This window comes from Lissotriton helveticus, chromosome 8 (assembly GCF_964261635.1).
Source record: "Lissotriton helveticus chromosome 8, aLisHel1.1, whole genome shotgun sequence".
In the NCBI taxonomy this organism is placed as follows: domain Eukaryota; kingdom Metazoa; phylum Chordata; class Amphibia; order Caudata; family Salamandridae; genus Lissotriton; species Lissotriton helveticus.
The window spans coordinates 1,265,612,623-1,265,634,162 of NC_136069.1; positions in this window are offsets into that span (position 1 = coordinate 1,265,612,623).

A 21,540-nucleotide genomic window follows, 5' to 3' on the forward strand; every position below is an offset into this window, starting at 1 on the left:
AAGTCCCGAGTCTCGCGGGCTGGGTGCTGGCGATGAGAAGTCGCGCCGATCGGGAATCAATCCTCTCTGGGTAAGCTCACTTATACTTCAATTTGTTCCTGGTTGTTCTGGCAGTCAGGTGGTTGGTATCTGGTGGGCGGATGGCGGGGTTTTTCTAGGGATTTAACCGCCTTGGTAATCCCCGAACCCAGGAGCTCTTGGATAGAGCTCCTACTTGGCTGCCATTTTGTTGTTCATCAGATTATATCTCTGAATTGAGAAGTATTTTTTAAAAGTAAGAGTTTTTTAAACATGCACTGATAAACATTCCTATCCAGGCCCTGATGACTATGCTATTAGTGAATATGTTTAACTGGGGTATTAGTTGAGGGATTTGAGCACCTATCAAACATAATAACCACAGTGCTTGTCAAGGTGAACCAATAAAGTTACTAAAATCACTAAATTAATCTGACCTCAACTGTCTGGTAGCTATAGCATGGAGCAGGCAGTAATTAGGTAGCACTCAAACAATAATAAAGTCATAAAACAAAACACAGCACAAAACGATTGAAAAAAATAGGGAATATTTTAATAAATAAAACGACAGTAGAAGGACAAAAAAACAATAAATAGAACTAGAGTTATGAACTTTTCAAGTTTAAGGTTGGAAATAGCACCAAAGCGTGATAAGCGACAACAGTGGTCATCTGGCTGCGCTTGACTGGGGTAAGAGGAGGGTTTAAGGCTAACTGTGAGAGAGTACGGGTTGGATACAGGGACCAGGTTTGTCCTGGTGGAAAGTTTTACATTCTGCCTTAATCTCTGGAATGGAATTCAGAAATCTTCAGTGGGCAAGACAGCAGGCTGGGGCTTAAGAGGGCTCCCCAACGAGGTCTTGGTGCAGCTGTTGACATTTGGTGGGAAAGCTCAGAGCAGGAGACATTTTTATTTCCAGTCCAAAAAAGGTACACTGCCGCTGGATACTTTTAGCACCATAGCCCAGTTGAGATGTCTACCTTTGTACTTAGTCACTTTTTTGGAGCTCGGAATGTAGGAGAATGTAGTGGGGTAACCTGAGTGTTTGGGCCAGCAGCGATACAGATACATTGGATCATTTTGAGAGGATCATCACGGACCCACACCAGTTCGCAGAGCAACAAGGTGCAAAAAAAGTTTCTGAGTCCCAGGTCTCAGAATTTGTTAGGAGTAAGCTGTGACACCAGTCGAGGGTCCAGGACCTTGGTGATAGCACTTGGAGTTCAAGACTCACTCCAGCAGAGGCCAGCAGTAGTATCCAGGGAATGCCCAGTTAGAACTGGTCAACTGGAAATGTAGGAAAAGGTACTCTTGAAACTTGCTATGCCCTTGTAACCCAAGCAGGAGGTCAGCTTTATGACCCTTGATGTTCACTTCTTTGTTCTCAGTACAAGAGGGAGAGCAGGTTCAGTCTTCAAGGTCTCTCCTTAGGTCACAGATCCCAGTTCCAGTTATAGATATTTTTGCTCTTCCACAGGTCCAGAGGTGATCTGAGGAGGGTACTGTGAGTGTCATATTTATGCCTAGTGCCAGCCTTTGGGTGGTGTGAAACTCCTGGTCACTTACCAACCATTGGGGGTAAAAGTTCCCTGTGGTGACCTAACCCACTTTTACAGCACTTTATGAGTGTTTTACGGTAATTAATCCCACAGTATCCCCCTCTGCCAAAACGCAACATGGCAGAATCTTTCTTACCCTGTGCAGAGCCCTCATGAGCAACTTAGAGATGTGGCCAGGCAAATGAGCATCCCTTCCTCTGTGGTTGCTCAAAATTGGTTCTGGCGGCACCTCCTCTCTCACCAGGCCTGTTGTCTGACTGGATAGGTGTTTAAAGGAAGGGGCAGGATAAGGTGTTAGCAACATTTTCCTGAACCAGTGTAGGCTCCTTTAAAGTTACTTAAGTTCTTGGGCACAACCCCCTTGATCAGCCTGCTAGAGAGACAGAACATATCCTCACAGTGAAGACCTTTGTCTCAGCTCTGGGAGAATGTTCAAATCTCTTCAAGGGAGCTATTTAGTTCCAGTGTGACAGTTGATAGCTCATTCAAATGTGCTTCTAGAGGCTTTAGACAGGCAACATTTAACTTTTCTTAAAGCACCTGTTCTAAAATATTTATTACAAATCCAATAAATTGAGCTTGTAGTAATTGTTTAAAACATTTCCAGTTTGAGCTCTGTAGCTGTCTCTTAAGCAGAGATAGCCTATATTACACTTAATATTGTATCCCAATGCTTTCCTATAGAACAGCTATCCCTGCTACAGTGAAAATAGCTCTGAGGGTCTTTTCACTGTAAGGACATGTCTAACATTAAAACATTACATATCCCATTTTTAAATACCATGCTTCCTGCCTTATAGGAATGTAAGGCCAATTTAGGGATGACTCAATAATATATAAAACTAGGGGTTAGGTCTGTCAAAATAAGTTTTCTTGACAACTGGAATATGCAGTTGAAACCTGCATAACCAAGTTGCGTATGGCAGGCCTGCAGTCGCCTTTACACTGCTATGATAATGGATGGGACGCAGAGTGCTACAGTCCACTTGTGACATTTACATGATAGGTCCTGCTTGCACTGTGGCACCATGTACTAGAGACCTATAAGCAAGTTAAATATGATAATCAAGGCTATGCCACTTTTATCATGTTGAAATTGTGAGCAAAGACACTTTACCATTGGTTAATAGGGGTAAAGTGCACACAGTTCTATAACCAGCTAACACACACAAGGCAAAAATTCAAGGTGGTACCACACAAAAGATGGTAATTTCCAACAGTAAACTAAGAGGCAAGGCATTTGTCATGTGCATCATATTTGTGGCCTAAATTCTTATTATAGATGGAGCAACATTATCAGCTATTGAATCAAACACAAAAGATGTTGATATGCAGCGCACATCCTTACTTCACATATTTGAATGTAATATGTGGTGAACAAAAAGAAGGAACGTTTTAATAAAGTATTCGCCTAGGATGGATCACACAATTTTGGTCCATCAGGAATGACAGGATTCAAATAAGATTTTCCATTTTCTCAGTGTGCAATTTAGCCGCTACATGGCAACTGAAAAGGGGGGGCCCTCGGCCCCCCCGCACGCATGGCGGCGCGGCGACCGTCGCCCCCCCTTTCTCCTGTGTTGCCACTCGGCGGTGGGGGCGTGCCCTGGGGGGCGTGGCCCACCGCCGATTGGCCGGCGGCCTCCCTGACCCGGATCCTAGGAAGTGGGTCCGGGTCAGGGGGGGCGGGCTATAGGAGGGGCCGCCTGGCCCCTCGGGAATAAAGAGGTGGGGAGCGCCCAGGAGACCCCCTTGTCCCTGGACGCTCCCTCGCTGAAACGGTGTGCCCCGCGCTCGGGGCTTCTTTGTTTAGTAATTTCTTTCCTTTCTTTTTCAGGTGGAAGCGGATTTGGAGATTATCACCGAGGGCGCGAGGCGACGTGAGGCGACAGTCTGTTGTTTTATTTTCTTTCAGAAGCAAGGGCCAGCCGCGTGTGATCTTCGGCCCAGCCGCGTGGAACCAGCCGCCAAGGAGAGCAGCGTGTAAGGGATGCGGGCCAGCAGACTGAGGCGCCGGTAGCGGAGGCGTTTGCGTGAGGATTCCCAGGCCGGGTTGTAGTCTCTAAAGCGGCGCGCACGGTGACCGCACAAGGTATTTGTGGCGCGGGGGGCAGAGACAAGCAGCGGGCCGGCTGCAAGAAATCGAGGGGTGCTCCGTAGCGCCAAAAGAGCGCGGAAAAGTGATTGAACAAGGGTGAGGTTTAATGTAAGTGCGGGACAAGAAGGAACTGTTTTTTCGCCCGCATCTACAACAATAAGGCGAGATACGCGTGTGTTAGGAGCCCAGCGAGAGCGGGCGGTAATTTAGCAAGGTCTTACTCGCAAAGGGACACAGGGCACGTTAACGCGTACATCTGTGAAGGGAAGAGAAGCAGGGTCGACCAGGGCAGCACCTGGATGGGAGACCCTTCGTGTAAAGTACACATAGGCTAGGAATAGCGAGTTGGTTATTTCCTACGTCGTTTTTTGGCAATGTATATCTGTTCAGCATTATTTTGAGGGATAAAGTTGAGTGCTTATTATATGATAAATGTTCTTGGCATAAGTGGGTGTTATTGCGCAATTTATTGACAATTCAGGGTTGGTGTAAACTGAGACAGTTTCAGTAATTTAATTATTCAAGAACAGTGAATTGGCTTTTATACTGCTTTTATGCCTGTTGTTCATTAAATAACAAAGGGGGACAAGGGTTGGTAAGAATTTAATTCATTAGGTATTTTAGGCGCCCCCCCCCCTTTTTTCGCTGGTCTAAAGAGAGAGTGTTGTGTTATTATCTACACCAGGTGTTAATACTTTTATCCATTTCAGGCACCTAACGACGTTATTCCGCGCAGATTCACTCATTTGACCTGACATTATTGGTGCAATTCAATCGCAGGGAAGAAGTACGGACAGTCATCGTGCGACGTGCTTTGGGGCGTGATTGCAGTTCGATACCACCGGGACTACGCAGGATTGACTGGTCGGTAAGAGGGGTACGGGGGGCTAGCATTCATTGCTCCAGGTGGCCGCCGGGTGGGTCTACATTAGGTTTACTCACCCCCTTACATAAGCGGACAAGCCGCTAGTGTTGCGGTCGCCGTTGCATGGTGCTGAAAGCCCCCTGGTGACCCTCCACCAAAAAGGTACACATAGTTGACCGGTTGTGATATTAAGAGAGTAGGCTGCGGTTGTTTGGGGCGGTATCATGCCAGGTCCGCGGGGTGGAAAAAGGGGGTCCAACATGGAGGCGATGATGCGGGCCATGATGCGTGAGATAAGTGAAATTAAGCAGCAGGTAGGGAAAGTAGATGAGTTAGAAGCACGGTTGAATGAGAGGCATGGGGATGCCCCGGGCCCATCGGGTAGGCCTATCCGCAAGAGGGTGGCACCAGTGCCAAGGGGGGATTTTATCACCCCACCTAGGAAGTCTAAGTCCAAGAGACCCAGGGATGCTACCCCCACTCCAGTGCCAGTAGAGCCGGTACCTCCCGTGCCGCCGGCGGTCGTTCCACCCCCGCATATACCTATGCCTACACCCCTTGCCCCCGTGGTGCCGGTGCCTGTAGGTCAACCAGTAGACGCTGGGCCTTCTCCCCCACCGGTGCCCACAATCCCGGGTACAGGCGTGCCACACCCGGCACCCGCCCTGCCAGCTGCGCCAGTACCACAGGGCATAACCCCAGTGGTACCTGTTGTCCCAGGGGGTAATTTAGAGTCAATGCCCCCTGAATTGTTATCCCAGATAACGGCCTTGATGCCATGGCTCCAAAAAGGGGGAGCTTTCCCGAATTCTGCAGACCATGCAGCAGAGGCGGCGAAGTTTGTGGAAAAAATCCGATCGGCAGCGGTCGCCGACAGTGTTGCATTGCCGATATCTTCTCCCCTTGCAGGTCCAAGTGTTCCCCAGCTGGACGGAGTTAAAGGGCAGCCGCCCCCGGTGCCCGCACTTGGTAAGGAAGTGGCATTGCCGCTCTTGGGGGACGGTGTTCTACCTTCCAGGGGCGAGAATTTGGCTCAGCATGTGTCATTAGCTGTGAAAGAGATGATTTGGGCGGACAAATACGTTTATATTTATTCTTTGTTGTTAGATAATAGGGAAATGGAGCAAGTAAAAACACTGAAAGAGTGGATGCTCCCAAGCGAATGGAGGGTGCAGTGTGCTAGATTTAGGGTTGAGGAAACTCTTAACAACTGGATGAAAGCATGGGCTGTATTCACTGCTATTAAAGCTGAGCGACCTCCAGATTTGCAGGCAGCATTGGCATGCTACTCGAGCAGGATTGTGGGGTGGAGTGAACAGTATTCTGGGGAGGCATGGAAAGGGTATGATGTCAATTTCAGGAAGGCATTGGAATTTAATAGAACATTGGCATGGGACACGGTAGATTCCATGGCTTGGCACAAACAGTTCTCAGACACTGCGCCTCCCCCCCAGTTCGGTTCGGTCAAGGTGTTCTCTAGACCTCAACAGCCCTTTCGGCCCCACCAAACGAGTGAGGTACCTGGGAAGTTTAGGGCCAGTGGGCCAGAGAAAAAAGGGGTGTGCTGGGATTTTAATAGGCGCACCTGCACAAGGGCCGCGTGTAAGTTTAGACATGCATGTTCCTCCTGTGGGCACCCCTCTCATCCAGAAACTGCCTGTAGGTCCAAGCAGGGAAACACAGGTCAGAGGGGTAGGGGAAAGCCACTATAAGACAAACAGGTTAGGCCCCCCCACTCCAGTGGATGTGGCGGCAATGATTCCATGGTTGAACAGATACCCAGACCACACATCGGCCACCCTACTCCAAGAAGGTTTTTCTAAAGGCTTTAGGATCCCGGCCGCGGGATACACAGGCAGCACGCACTGTAGAAACCAATTGTCAGTCAAGCACAATCCGGCTGTGGTGGCCGCCAAAATTGACAAGGAGCTATCGTTAGGCAGGATAGCTGGCCCTTTTTCTGAAGTGCCAGTACCCAATTTTGTGTGTTCCCCATTAGGAGTTGTCCCAAAAAAAGAGAAGGGGCAATTCAGATTGATACATAACCTGTCAGCACCTAGGGGGACGTCACTGAATGATGCCATTGACGAGGGTATCTGTAGTGTTAAATACGCCTCTTTTGATCAGGCTGTTAACTTATTACAGGCCACAGGACCCGGGGCGCTGATGGCGAAATCAGACATAGAATCAGCCTTTCGCCTCCTCCCGGTCCACCCAGCCGATCAGCATCTCTTAGGCTTCACCTTTGGGGATATGTTCTACATGGACAAATGCATGCCCATGGGTTGTTCGATATCTTGCGCTTACTTCGAGATGTTTAGCTCTTTTCTTGAATGGGCCATGAGACAAGTGACGGGCCATCAGCGGGTCATGCATTATTTAGATGATTTCCTCTTCCTGGGTACAGCGGGATCTCAGGAGTGTGCACTGGCATTGCAGGAATTTTGCGTGCTCATGCGGGCTTTTGGAGTCCCGCTTGCGCCCGGGAAGACGGTTGGCCCGACCACCTGCTTAGAATTCCTTGGCATTGAGATTGACTCAATGGAGGGATGTTTTAGATTACCTAGGGACAAGGTGGACAAATTCAAGACAGCGCTACAGTTATGCCTCCGGAAGGAGAAGGTCACTTTGCAGCAATTACAGGAGGTGGTAGGGCAATTGAACTTTGCACTGAGGATCATCCCCATGGCTCGCCCATTCTCTCGCTCTATTGCGCAGGCAATGAAGGGGCTGAGGGAGAAGCACCACCGCACTCGGCTGTCGGTTGAAATTCGCCAGGATATGCTTATATGGATGGCATTCCTGGAGGATTTTAACGGCAGGGTAGTCTGGCCCGGCCCGCTGACAACATCAGCAGAGTTGGGCCTGTGGACGGATGCTGCCGGGAGTGTGGGCTTCGGCCCCATTCTAGGGAACAGGTGGGTCGCTCAACAGTGGCCGGGAGTATGGAGGACATGGGGTCTGACCAGCAACATTGGCTTCCTGGAACTCTTCCCAATATGGGTGGCACTGATGGTCTGGCCCGAACACCTATGTAATCAATCAGTGGTGTTTTGGTCAGACAACATGACGGTGGTGGAATGTATCAACCAGCAGGGGGCACGGTGTCCTTTCATACTTCGTCTGATCAAAGAAATTGTGTTGCAGTGCCTTAAATTGAATGTCAACTTTAAGGCCAAACATGTCCCAGGTGTTCTGAACAATGCAGCTGACTCCATCTCTCGCTTCAAAATGCAGGTTTTCAGGGAGCATCTTCCTACAGCAGACCCCTCGCCAGCGCACTTCCCAGCAGTACTTTGGCAGATTGGTGCCCCAGATTACAGGACCTCGTGGTCGCTAGCCTAGCCCCCAGGACCAAGACGGCTTACGAAGGGGCGTTTTTGTCTTATCGTTCTTTTTTGGGACAACAATGGGAAGTACTTTGGGCACAGGAGGATGCCTTTGCAGCCTATTTAGAATGGATGCATAAGGAAGGGCGCTCGGTGGCAGCGGCAAACAGACATAGGGCAGCGGTGTCATTCTTCGCTCAGGCTAGGGGCTTCCGGGATCCCACTAATACCTTTATGATACGTAAGGCTTTGAGGGGATGGCGCCGTATACAGGGCCATCATAAGGATAAGAGAAAGCCCATAGGATTAGCCCGGCTGACAGCTTTACTGGCCACGCTGGACACTGTTTGTAGCTCGGAGTGGGAGGTGTTTCTTTTTAGGGCAGCATTCTCTTTGGCATTCTATGGGGCGCTGAGAATTAGCGAACTTGTGGCAGGTTCTAAGTCAGACCTACTGGGCGGCTTGCAAAGGGCTAGTGTGACGATAAGGGAGGACACCATGTGGGTGACTATTCCGAAGTCAAAGACCGACCAGGAGTCTAGGGGCCACACCATAGTTCTCCAACGGGCCCCCGCCAACCCTTGCTGCCCAGTGAGGCACATGAAATTATTGCACGGACTGCTGGTGGGCTCAGCGGGCAGGGCATTGCTCTGTCACGCCGACGGGAGCCCCTTGACCAGATATCAATTCAGGAAGGTATTGGAGATGGGTGTTAGGAAAGCAGGTCTTGACCCTAAAGAGTTTGGCTCTCATTCCTTTAGGATTGGGGCAGCAACTGAGGCGGTGGCGGGGGGCCTCCCAGTGGAGAGAGTGAAGACAATTGGGAGATGGTCCTCTGAATGCTACAAACGTTATGTACGGATTGACATGCTATGATTACATGTCGCTCACGCTTGGTTTGTTTCCGCTCTCTTACAGTTTCTCAGACCTGTTACGCAGGGGAGGAATTTGTCGTCGGGCACCGGCAACATACATCAGCACGAAGCGGCAGCCAGGAAACGATGAAGAACAGTGTTTGGATTGTGGGTCACTCATATGTAAAACGAGCAGAATGTGTCTTTATGTCAGGTGACAGGAGGAAAAGGGCGGCACAACTAGGGTTGGACATCACGTTCTTTGGCAGAGGGGGGTTGTGTCTGCACGAGTTTAGGGGATTCTTCCAGGGGCTTTTAGCACGCCGGCAATCTCCACCGTCAGTGGTGATACTTCACCTTGGGGAGAATGATTTGGCAACACTGGGTAGGCGCATTCTGATTGAGGAGATTATCTCAACGGCGGGTTGGATGGCCAGGACCTGCCCCGGTTGCACACTAGTATGGTCACAACTCATACCTCGACTACAGTGGCGGGGGGGACATTCGGTCAGGGCGTTGAATCACTCGGTAAAGAGGATCAACACACGGTTGGATAGGTTGTTTCGAGCCCCCTTGTTGCAGTCAATACCTCATGGGTGCATCTGGGGCGACAAGTATTACTTAAAGGACGGAGTTCATTTAACAGAGGAGGGTAATGTCTTGTGGTCTGACAATATCTGGGCCTGGCTAGAGGGTTTTGAAACTAGGAGGGTTTCCTTAGGTAGGGGCTAGAGGGGGGAGGCCAGATCGTCGGTTAACAATGCTGGCCTGTGGCGGTAAGGTCATTATCGGTGAGCACATATTTGAGGTCTGAGGGGGCGGGCATCATCCTATGGAGGTTCCCGCCCAGGGGGAGGGGCCTGCGGGCCACTCCCAGAACTCCAGGGGCAAGGTAATAGGCAAAGGAGCGCGGGTAGGAGTAGTTCACGCTTTCCTTAGGCTGGTAGCCACCCTGCGCGCGTGGACTCATGACGCCACCGGCGCAGAGTAAGGGCCCTCCTTTAGTGGGTAAATGGAGTTCAGGGCGTAGACCGGGCAATTCCCGGGGTAACACTGCGCATGCGCACATCTATAGGGGAGGCGCAGCTTGTAGGACCTGACACCGGTAGTGACCCTGCCATATGGCCAGAAATGTACAAAAATCAAGAGGAGGATGTTTAGTCTAAGTTAGGAAACAACATGTATTAGAGTTTTGTTAAGGTCAGGCTCTCAAACTTGTTGATAAGAATTGTGTATCTAAATGTCCTGCTGATTTTTGTATAAATTGTTGATTATGCAATTAAAACCTTTTTTAATTTCATACTTTAATAAATACGGCCGGGCGACTAGCGCCCGCCTTCCAAAAAGTAAAGACGTCTCGTGTCCACGTTCCTGGGTATTGGGTGCCGGATTGGGGGGGAGGCGGCAGCTAGTCGCTGACCATGTGAAAAGGGGGGGCCCTCGGCCCCCCCGCACGCATGGGGGCGCGGCGACCGTCGCCCCCCCTTTCTCCTGTGTTGCCACTCGGCGGTGGGGGCGTGCCCTGGGGGGCGCGGCCCACCGCCGATTGGCCGGCAGCCTCCCTGACCCGGATCCTAGGAAGTGGGTCCGGGTCAGGGAGGGGCGGGCTATAGGAGGGGCCGCCTGGCCCCTCGGGAATAAAGAGGTGGGGAGCGCCCAGGAGACCCCCTTGTCCCTGGACGCTCCCTCGCTGAAACGGTGTGCCCCGCGCTCGGGGCTTCTTTGTTTCCCACCCACCATCCCTTGGAACAAAAAGTCTTGTAGCAGTTATTATGTCTGGCTGAATGGTAAGTTTTGGAGGTACGCTCCACAGGTCTCACAGGGTAGTAGAGATGGAAATGTTGGTATATTTTGTGATGCTTTTGTTTAGGAATTTTTTCCCCTTTTAGCAAACGTTGTGTGAAGTGTATTATATGTGATGCCAAGTCTCTTTAGGCCTTTTTTCCCTTTGTAGCTATACGTTGATACTGTGATTTATTAGCCAGTGTAGCTGTCCTTTAGAATTTTTTCCCATAGGTCGTCGTATTTATTAGGTTTGGGGCATGCGGTAAGGTCATTATCGGTGAGCACATATTTGAGGTCTGAGGGGGCGGGCATCATCCTATGGAGGTTCCCGCCCAGGGGGAGGGGCCTGCGGGCCACTCCCAGAACTCCAGGGGCAAGGTAATAGGCAAAGGAGCGCGGGTAGGAGTAGTTCACGCTTTCCTTAGGCTGGTAGCCACCCCGCGCGCGTGGACTCATGACGCCACCGGCGCAGAGTAAGGGCCCTCCTTTAGTGGGTAAATGGAGTTCAGGGCGTAGACCGGGCAATTACCGGGGTAACACTGCGCATGCGCACATCTATAGGGGAGGCGCAGCTTGTAGGACCTGACACCGGTAGTGACCCTGCCATATGGCCAGAAATGTACAAAAATCAAGAGGAGGATGTTTAGTCTAAGTTAGGAAACAACATGTATTAGAGTTTTGTTAAGGTCAGGCTCTCAAACTTGTTGATAAGAATTGTGTATCTAAATGTCCTGCTGATTTTTGTATAAATTGTTGATTATGCAATTAAAACCTTTTTTAATTTCATACTTTAATAAATACGGCCGGGCGACTAGCGCCCGCCTTCCAAAAAGTAAAGACGTCTCGTGTCCACGTTCCTGGGTATTGGGTGCCGGATTGGGGGGAAGGCGGCAGCTAGTCGCTGACCATGCTCTTTCTACGATCAAAGATTAATGTTTTGTCCCTAATTCCCGGAGGTTGAGATTAAAGCGTAGGTGACAGGCAAAATCCATATTTTATTTTTGGGAGTTTCACATAGCGTTAGCCTTGCTTAATGACAGAAGAGCACTTCACAACAGATACACACTTTGTTCCACCTTTTTTTTCGGCACAGGGAGATTTGCCGTGATTGACAGGATGCTGAGCAGCAGCCAGGGTTCAATCCCGGTTCCCCATGTTGTAAGCAGCTATGGCCACTAGGCCATATCATCTTTCGCAAAAACTTGGCTTCTTTTGTGCTTAAGGTTCCAAGAGGACCTCAAGCGGAGCCGGATCAAGACTTCTGGATCAAGCCTGGCTCGAGCTTTCATGTGCTCGCCCACGTCTACCCTGAACCACTGCATAATTTTCACAAACTTTTTTCTTTACACGTTCACAAAAGGGAAGTGGTCGCAAAGGGACGCTTCTTTTCTGAAATTATGTTACCTCCTCCTTTGCAGTGTCTGTAATTTTTTTTAATGTTTTGTGAGCGGATTTTCAAGTCACAAGTAATTAATGCATAGGTTACCGATACGATTGTTGGAAGGGACACCTACAACACGCCCCTACTAGATACAGAGTTTGTACCCATTCGGAATCCCATTTTAATAGTTGGAAAAGGGGTTCTGACTCTAAAATTGGATTGATAGAAAATAAAAATCATTTAAACACTGGCAAATGAGAAATTGAAGCATTTGGTCGCAATTTTTCATCATCATATAGGAAAACAGTGAGTTGATGAGAAGTCAGGGGTGAAAAAGAAGGTGCAAATGTGAGATTAAGAGGCAAGAGGCTGTATAACATTACGTGAGCTCTGCAGGTGATATGTTAAAACATAATACTTAAACACAAATGGTGGCAGACTTTTTAAAGTGGTTAGTTGAGACTATTTCTGGATATTCGGACTTTCCGGATCACATAAATGGGGTTAGGAAGATGTGCCATGGTAGATGTGCCAAGGTGCCATGGTAGAAAATGCTGGTAATCTCAAGGAGTCAGGTTATGGAATATGGATTGATGGCTACAGTCTTCTTTTGCGGTGAGTAAATAAAGTTTGTGTATATTGTTACTTGTTGACTACTAAAAATATTATTGGGATACGTATATGGCACCAATCATCAGGGGTGGTTTTGTCAAGAGACCACACCTCGGATAAGAGAGAAACTGAGAAAACATGATACAGAGAAACTGCACAAGCCTGATAGGATGTGTAGCACACAAGAGGGAGCACAAAGAATGACAGACGGGGGCTGTGCAGAACACATGAAAGAAAACTGAAAGATTACACAAAGCAACGAGTAAAGGAAACCGGCTGAATAGCGAATATAAGTGAGTGAGATAGCATAGGTATATGAGAAAAACAGCATAGTGCTTACAAATCTTTTTTCCAATTTTAAAAAGAAGTGCACTTTTAGCGCCTAAAAAGAAATATTTTACTGAACACACACTGAGTCACGTTATAAAAACTACATCTCTTTCCCTATAACCTAAAGTGTCTTTTTTTTCGAAGGAGTTATGATAAAGAATTGATCATCTGAATAATAAATGGCTAGGGCTTAGCTGTAAGCCATTGTCAAAACAAAACCTACAGACAACTAGGCGGAAATTCTCTTGCATTATGTCCCACAGTCCTTCCTGTCTGCAGAAACAGGTTTCTCTTCTAAGGTTTCCCGGTCATTAGAAGTGTAAGTAATGTCTAGCAAGATTTTCTCCTTTGTGGTTGGGATAAATGTATTGGCTGGAACTGGAGATGGCATTGAGATATTTCACAATTTACTAATTTTATTATACATTTGTATGTTTTGCTCTGCTTCGTTGTCTGTGAATCAGCAGCGGCCGGCATAGGTAAACGCGGTGGGAGGGGGGAAGTCGACAGACGATGGTATAGGTATAGTTAAATAAATAAATAATATCTATTTCGTCATCCGTCGACTTCCGTCCCCACCACGCCCTGCCCCATCCCACCACCCTTACCTGTGCCAGCCGCTGCTGTTGTGAATCATAAATATAGTGTAAAAAAAATTGGGGAACAACCTCTTTCTCGATTCAAATATTGGGCTAGGTTTTCAGAAGAATAAAACTTTCTTGCTTTTCCATATCCAAGAATGAAAAATGTGCATAGTTTCGAGCAGCAGTTTTAGTTTCAAAATTCCATTTTCCTTAAATATGCTTCACATCTTAACATAAATCCTGGTTTTAACAATGCAGTCACCAAGGCTAGGATGTATTCCTTTAGATTCAGTTATCATGGCCTCAAATATAATGTAGCCAGCCACAACAGTGAAGAAGCTACGATTAACACATATTACCATTAAGTCTTGCAAAGACATCAAGTAACATGTCTGAGGTAACACATTTTTACTGTGCAGGCCCACTTCCAAACTTTCCCCTACCTCTATTCTCTGGCTTATCCCAAACCTGTTTTCCTACCACAAACCCCCAAACAAAGCTTTCCAAACTCTTACCTCCTCTACCCATTCTTGAGCCTTTTAACCAACTAACAGCCTCTGATTCATCCTAACTCTCTTTTACTACTATAAAATAAACATTTCTACAATCTTACCTCCTCTATCCATCCTTTATTCTTAATCCAACTAACAGACTAACATGTCTAGAACTTCCACAGTTTCCAATACCAATTTATAGCTCATCCTACTAATCCACCACTAGAATGCTACTCTCTGAAAAGTGCTTCAACACCTCGCCAGGGGTAGTAAGTGCTATATAAATACAACTACAATTACAAATCAACTTAACAACACAAAATGTAACAGGGCTCAACACTGCAAAACAGTCAAAACAGAATTCATACACAATGTCACATTGCAGCAATACATTACAAAAACACAGAGCACAAAAAAACACAACAAAATGCACACAATAAATATACACAAATATTCTTGCCACATATTACCATCGCCAGAATCTTGCCTTATAATACGGTGGTAAAAGCTGCTTGCACCAAGCATTGCCTTAACATAGCACCAAGAGCTGGAAAAAGCACCAGTGAAAAAGGATTTGTGATCCGGCCCCTACTGAAATGTGGTGGAACACATTTAGCAGAATATAACAAAACCGAATGGTGCACTCCTTTACATAACCACAGCAGACACTTGGAATGCCAGCAGCCGCCTCGCTCAGGAAGAGAGGGTCTCTTTGCTCAAGTGAAACCTGCTTGTCAGCTCGTCAAGGGCAGACAGCCCCGTAGCTCGTTCCCTGAAAGCATGCTGGGCATTTTATTTTCAGAAGTACCATAGAGTTTGTTGGATTAGGGAAAAATACAGCCTGTCAGTTTCAAAGAGACGGAGTAGTTGAAAGTGTTTTTCTTTGAGGTTGGCTCGGTTTATTTACAGTAGCAGTAGGCGACCGCTCGGGGGATCCGATTCCACGCCCCATACATGGAACGGTTACACCCAGGCTGGTAGAGGGCACGGAATAATTGTGTCCTCAGCACACTTAAGGCTGTACAGGCTTGTTATTACAGAAGTTATAGCCTTTCTTGGCTGGCTCAAATAACGGGCACAGTGAATCATCCAGCCGACGAGACAGTATTAGAGCCTTGGAGTGGTGGAATTGAATGGGAGAAGAAAATGTCATGTTCCCTTCTAACTAGCTTTCTATTAACCTCTATTAACTGCGGGCCAACAGCTAGCATTGTGTGCTGCACTCCTGGATCTGACATCACTGAACCGTACTGAGGCTTGACAAGACACTGCATCAACAAAAGGGATGCTCAACCTATAACAAGAATAGGTGCAGCATGAGCGTATAGTACAGCTTGTCGAACAAACAAGTTTACGCAAAAATAAAAAACCTTCACTCCTTTTCAAGGCATGTGGGATGAAATTCAGCAACGATAAGAGCAGCCAATGCAGAAAAAAATGTTTTGCGGAATTTTAAACTACCTTGAAAAGGCATTCTCCATATGCATGTTTAGTTATTAAAAATCAATCGTAATTCAAATAGTTCCCAAAAATGCCCTTTCTGTGCTGCAGACGGATTTGTACCTCAAACTACAACCTTTCACTTTTATCATATTGATGTGAAATTCTACAAATTCGAAGAAAGTTGATCTAGTTGAGGCTAAACCATTCCACAATTGTAGGCCTCTGTTCATTTCATCGGTGGTACTACCAGGCCTTCTGTCTAAACGCTGAGACTGAAGTGTTGATAACGTCAACATTAACATTCAGGACTAGAGCTGGAGTTTACATGGGAACCGTGCTGTGTGTTTTGTGAAACGGAAAGTATGTGCTTACGTCACTTCAAAACACTTCTGTGTGAGTCATGCACAATTATTGGCTCAAATTTACAATTTATTCACACACTGCGTCATTCACATTTGCTGTGCTGCGCTGTGCAAGGAGAAAATACTAAGCAGGCCCATATCTGCAAAGATTGCTCTGCTGCTTCTACCCTCATCTATGCTGGGCCACAAATAAGCTATCTTGCACAACGGTCCATGTTACATAGGTGGGTGTGTGTGTGTCTAGCATAGCATTAATAATGGAGACATAACCTTCCACTGCAAATTTATGAGTAGATAAAGTCAGAAGGTTCATCTTCATTGAATGTGTGCTATGCGTTTCAGAAAAAAATCAATGCATTGTGCTTTTTTTGTCTCCACCTGCTCCAAGTAGGTGTTCGATTTTATGCAAAGCCCTTCTTATTTTTAGGAGATTGGGGTTTGCATCCAAACCTGTGGGTGTTTGTGTTGATGCTCCAGTAATGCTCCCTTGACAAAAAGCAACCAAAGCAGCGCAAATCTATTTTTTAAAGGTGGAAGGTTCACTTTTCCAGTGCAATGCACTTTTTGGCTGATTCATAAATAGCATGCCTTGCTTTGCATTGCTTTTTGGCTGAATTATAAATAGCATGCCTTGGTTTGCATTGCATTTACTGGTACAAAGCTTTAGTAAATGCCAGCCACAGAATGAGCACCACATATACGGCCACTAAACACTTAAAAAAATTGATACCTATGAACGAGTGGGCCGGATAACTCAGAGCCCATGCAAATCCATGTTTGTGCAGGGATCAGAATTATAAATTGTGCACATTTTACCATCAATGTTAATTATTGGGTGCGGTAAAGTCTGCACCACACACTTTTTATCAGAAAGTCAAACCATATCACATTTAGTAGGACAAGTAAATTATGGTGTGGAAAGCACTAAACTTCACATGCTATGCCCCATTGGAAAGGACAAATCTTGCAATTGGAGATAATTATCTACTCGAACCTCAGGGTATCATACTTCACTGAGTTCAAAAATGATGTCACCATCCTTCATGGAATGGATAATCATGGCCTGACGACAAAAAATTGACGCTTGACACATAGAGGTGATGCATGGAAAAATTGCCACTCTCCAAGTAACATCGCCAGTTGGAAAACTTCATCTTTTTGATTTCTTTTAAATATTTAGGGGCATATTTCTGAAATTATCACACAGAACAGCTAGTTATCTTTCTCCACTGCGTGATAGGGATAGAACAAGAATGCACCGTACTTAACAACATACAATGCTCAATGCTGCAAGGGTGCCTGCGTCGTAAGCAGGATTGTTTTTGTGAATGAAGGGACACCTTCATGCACAAAAGCAACCCTGAGAGGGAGTTTCCTCTTCATATGTGTGCTGCAAAATGAAGCACACATAGAAAGATGAAGTTATGAGGAAAAATAAAAGCATTTCTCCTCATTGTGCCTCAACTGGTGAGGCATAGAATTTTGACGCAGTCACAGGTTTAACAGTGTTGGCAAATCTGGAAATGCGGCAACATTCTTTGAACGTCTCCCTGAGCGATAAGCGCTGCATTGCTTTACTCTGGATTTTCACGCCACTCAAGGCCACACAAGATGGCTTTGAGACCCTTGATAAATCTGATTCAGGTTTTGCTTCACGCTTGTGCCTCTTGCATGGCATTAGGGTGATGCAAAACTTTCATAAATACGTATTTTCTGGCAGATAAGACGACTTTTTAACCCTTGAAAATCTTTTCAAAAGTTGGGGGTCGTCTTATACGCCGCTGTCATTTAATAAGCAAGCGAATATAGCCCAAACCCTATATTTTGAAAGGAAAACTAGGGGGTCGTCTTATACGCCCATTCGTCTTATACGCCAGAAAATACGGTATGCCCCTTAGTGAGTTTTTTGCATCAAAGAAGTTCTCAGTTTCTTTTCTTCTAAATACCCTGCAACTGCAATTATGTAGGATGAAGAATGAAATATTTGGGAGTAAAGTAACACAACTATTATGAATATTTTAAGGAATCCCTCCATCATCCTGTATATTATTCTCACGTTTAAAGAATTCTATTTCTATTCAAGTCTTCAAATTATCATTGCAATTTGCACACTTGGGTGGCCATAAGAGTTAAAACGTGAGCAATAAATGCTTATTTGGCATCATGTGACAGAACTTTCTCAGTGTTTTTTATGTGTCTAATGGCTGTGTACATATAGTGCCCAAGGGGTTAAATGAAAGCATGTGCTTACTTTTCCATATCAGAGTCACTTTGTTATTACAGAAAGGCCTCAGGAGCATCTGTGGCCCCTTCTGTAATGTGGATAGTTCCGGACCAAAATGTTTTCTGTCATATGATCCCAATGAGCATTCCCTTGCTTGAGGTGTGATCCCATGCAAATGAGGCCAAACCTTTGCACATCCTACTGCACCATATTATAGAGCAGATGCAGGGTCACACTTGCCGTTAGGGGGAACTCTACACACCACATATAATGTGGTTCAACATATAAGGTGGCACACAGTCAGTGTGTCCTCAAGAACTCCCCTTTGGTAGGATGATAGGAATTCCAGATACACCTAGGAATCACTCTGCAGGTAGGTGCAGTCACATACTGTATCCACCTGTAGAGTATCCCTGCCTCCTCTTCAAAATGAGGCTGCACCCACCAACTGCATGAAAGGCAGACGAACAGTGTCTCTGTTCAGCACAGGCAAATCATGCCTGCAATCGCTCTTGAACTGTATCCAATACATTTATTGGTCAATCAGGTACAGTGTCATGGTCTGTGTCGGTCTTGCCCATGAAAACCATTGGTGCAAAACCTGTACAGTGCTCCTGATGTGTACTTCTGCTTCACATGTGCATCCATGCTGATGCCACACTGACAGATTACAAAGGCACGATCTTCTAGGCCATAAATGATCCAGAGAAAGACCTGCTTGATTTGCAGATTTCTCATTTTCAAATGGTTGTTATTAGAAATGGGCGTCTCTAGTTAGCAGAGGTAGGTACCTTTGTCCAAGTAGGGACCCTTCTTCCTAGTAAGGGTAAGGGAGATACACTTCTACAATAACACCTGCTCACTCCCTTGGTAGCTTGGTACGAGCAGCCAGGCTTATCTGAGAGTCAGTGTGTAAAGCATTTGTGCATGCACACAGTAACACAGTGAAAACACTACAAATGGACACCACAGCAGTTTAGAAAAATAAGCAAAACTTTATCTAAACCAACAAGACCAAAAATGACAAAATACAACGTACAATAATTGTAAAAATAGTTACTGTGCAAAATAACCTTTAAATTGCAGGAATAACATGAAAACACAGTTCCTCTGACTCTGTATCTCCTTTTAGGGCTACAGCGATACTGAACACAACAGAGTCTAACAATTCCAGCGAACCTCGTTGGTACGGGTTAGCTAAAGTGTTGACAGACTTGGAGACAATACCTTTCTTATTGCGGCAAACCTACTGATGCGAGTCAGTCATGGCAACCATTATGGTTGCAATGTGAGATGGAAGCATTGCAGCTTGCGGTGTCCTCACAGCTCGGTGCAGGCAGCGGCTCGTTGACAGAGTCGGTGAGACCCTTGCGTTGCAGGGTGATACGAAGCTCAATGCGGTGCTAGCAGGTCACGGTGCGGTGACGGAGCCGGATGATGTTCGAGTCGGGTAGCGACAGATTCGGTGACATTATGCAGTGTTTAGCAAAGTGATGCGGAGTGCGGTTCCCACAGGACGCGGTGCAAGCAGCGGCTAGTTGACGAAGTCGGTGAGACCATGGTTGCGCCTCGAAGTGAGGCGGTGCTCTCTGCGGTGCCTTCACTACACAGAGTCTGCAACAGACTCAGTGACGGAGTCGGCTACTCTTTTCTTCTGTGGAGACTGGAACCACTGGAAGCAGAGACGGAGCCCAGACAGACTGTGAGATCTTTGCTGTTCCTGAGAACATGGGGCAAGCTCCAATTCAAGCCCTTGGAGATACTTTCTCAAGCAGGATGCTCACACAGTTTCTCTCCTTGGCAGACACAGCCACTGCAGGCCAACCCCAGACAGCACACAGCAAAGGGGCAGTACTTCTCCTCCAGTTTCTCTAGCTCTTCTCCTTGGCAGTGGTCCTTCTTCAAGTCTCAAAAGTGATCTAAAAGTCTGGGGTCTGGATCCCTATACAGTACATCTCTTTGTCCTCTTGTGCAGAGAAGCTCTTTGCCCAGCCCAAACCAGTTCTGTCCTGTCTGGTGCAGCTTCCTGGCAGGAGGTGGAGACAGCATTATATAAGGTAGACAGAGCCTATTCAGGAGCAGGGGAAATCTCCTCCCACCACTCTAAATGCAGACCAGGCTGATTCAGGTGCTAGTGAGAACTTCCCCTTACTCTGAATGCAGCCCAGGTATATTCAGCCCAGCTTTGATTTTAATCAGGAACGGCAAGACAGACATCTCTCCCCCCCCCCTTGGTGGCTGTCTGAGAGAATGCACACCCCCAGCCCCGGTCACTCCAAAGCCAGACAGTCAATAGACAAACCAGCAGGGGCACACAGGATGGCTAAGCAAAGAAAATACCCACTTTCTAAAAGTGGTATTTTTGAACCCAGAACGTAAAAATCATCCTCACTAAAAGATGCAATGCATCTTTATAGTCTGAGTTCAGGCATACTAAACTTTATTTTCCCATCTTGTTCCCATGGGCAGTTATGCGTATAAGATGTTATAAGCAAACTCCCCATTCTATCCTATGGGGACAGATAGCCTTACAATGGTAAAAAACAAATTCAGCAGTATTTCACTATCAGGACATGCCACACACATTAGGGCATGCCCTACCTTTCACATACACTGCACCCTGCCCACATGGGTACTGTGGGCCTAACTTTGGGGTGACTCACAGGTAAGAAAAGGAAAGGTTGGGCCTGGCAAGTGGGTGCACTTGCTAAGACGACATGGCAGTACTAAGCTGTGCACAACACTGCAGTGGCAGGTCTGAGTTACATTTACAGGCTGCTCGTGTGGGTGGCACAATCAGTGCTGCTGGTCCACTAGCAGCATTTGATTTACAGGCCCTGGGCACACACAGTCCACTGTACTATGGATTGACTAGTAAATCAAATAAGCCAATTATGGAAACACCAATCCATAACAACAATTTACAGGGAGAGCATATGCACTTTAGCACTGGTAAAGTGTCCAGAGTCATAAAAGCACTGTTAGACCTGACATCATTGGCGTGAGTCTCCCTTCCATTTTTGACGGATTGCCTCCTCTGTTTTGATATGTTTTTGCTGGATTTATGCTTTGGACACTGTGCCACTGCTAATCAGTGCCACAGTGCAAGTGCTCCCTATGCTAAATTGATATACTGATTGGATTCCATGATTGGGTTATTTGATTTATCTGTCAGCCCCTAGTACAGTTCACCATGTGTGCCCATGGCTTGTAAATCAAATGCTGCTGGTCGGCTTGCAGTGCTGGTTGTGCCACCCACAGAAGCAGCTTGTAAAGTGTGTCTCAGGCCTGCCATTGCAAGACCTGTGTGCAGTCTAGCACTGCCAAGTCGACTTGGCCAAGTGCACCCACTTGCCAGTCCCTAAACCTTCCCTTTGCTTCATATTAGACACTCCTACGGTAGGCCCAAGGGCAGGGTGCATTGCAAGTATAAGGTGGGACATGCTCTGATGTGTGTAGCATGTTCTAATAGTGAATTACAGCCATTTTCGTGTTTCACTATTGAAGGCCACCTGTTCTCATAGGTTAGAATGGGCAGTTAGAATATTACATTCTTATAATCCTAACTGACTCAGGGAACATGGTAGAAATTCAAATTTAGT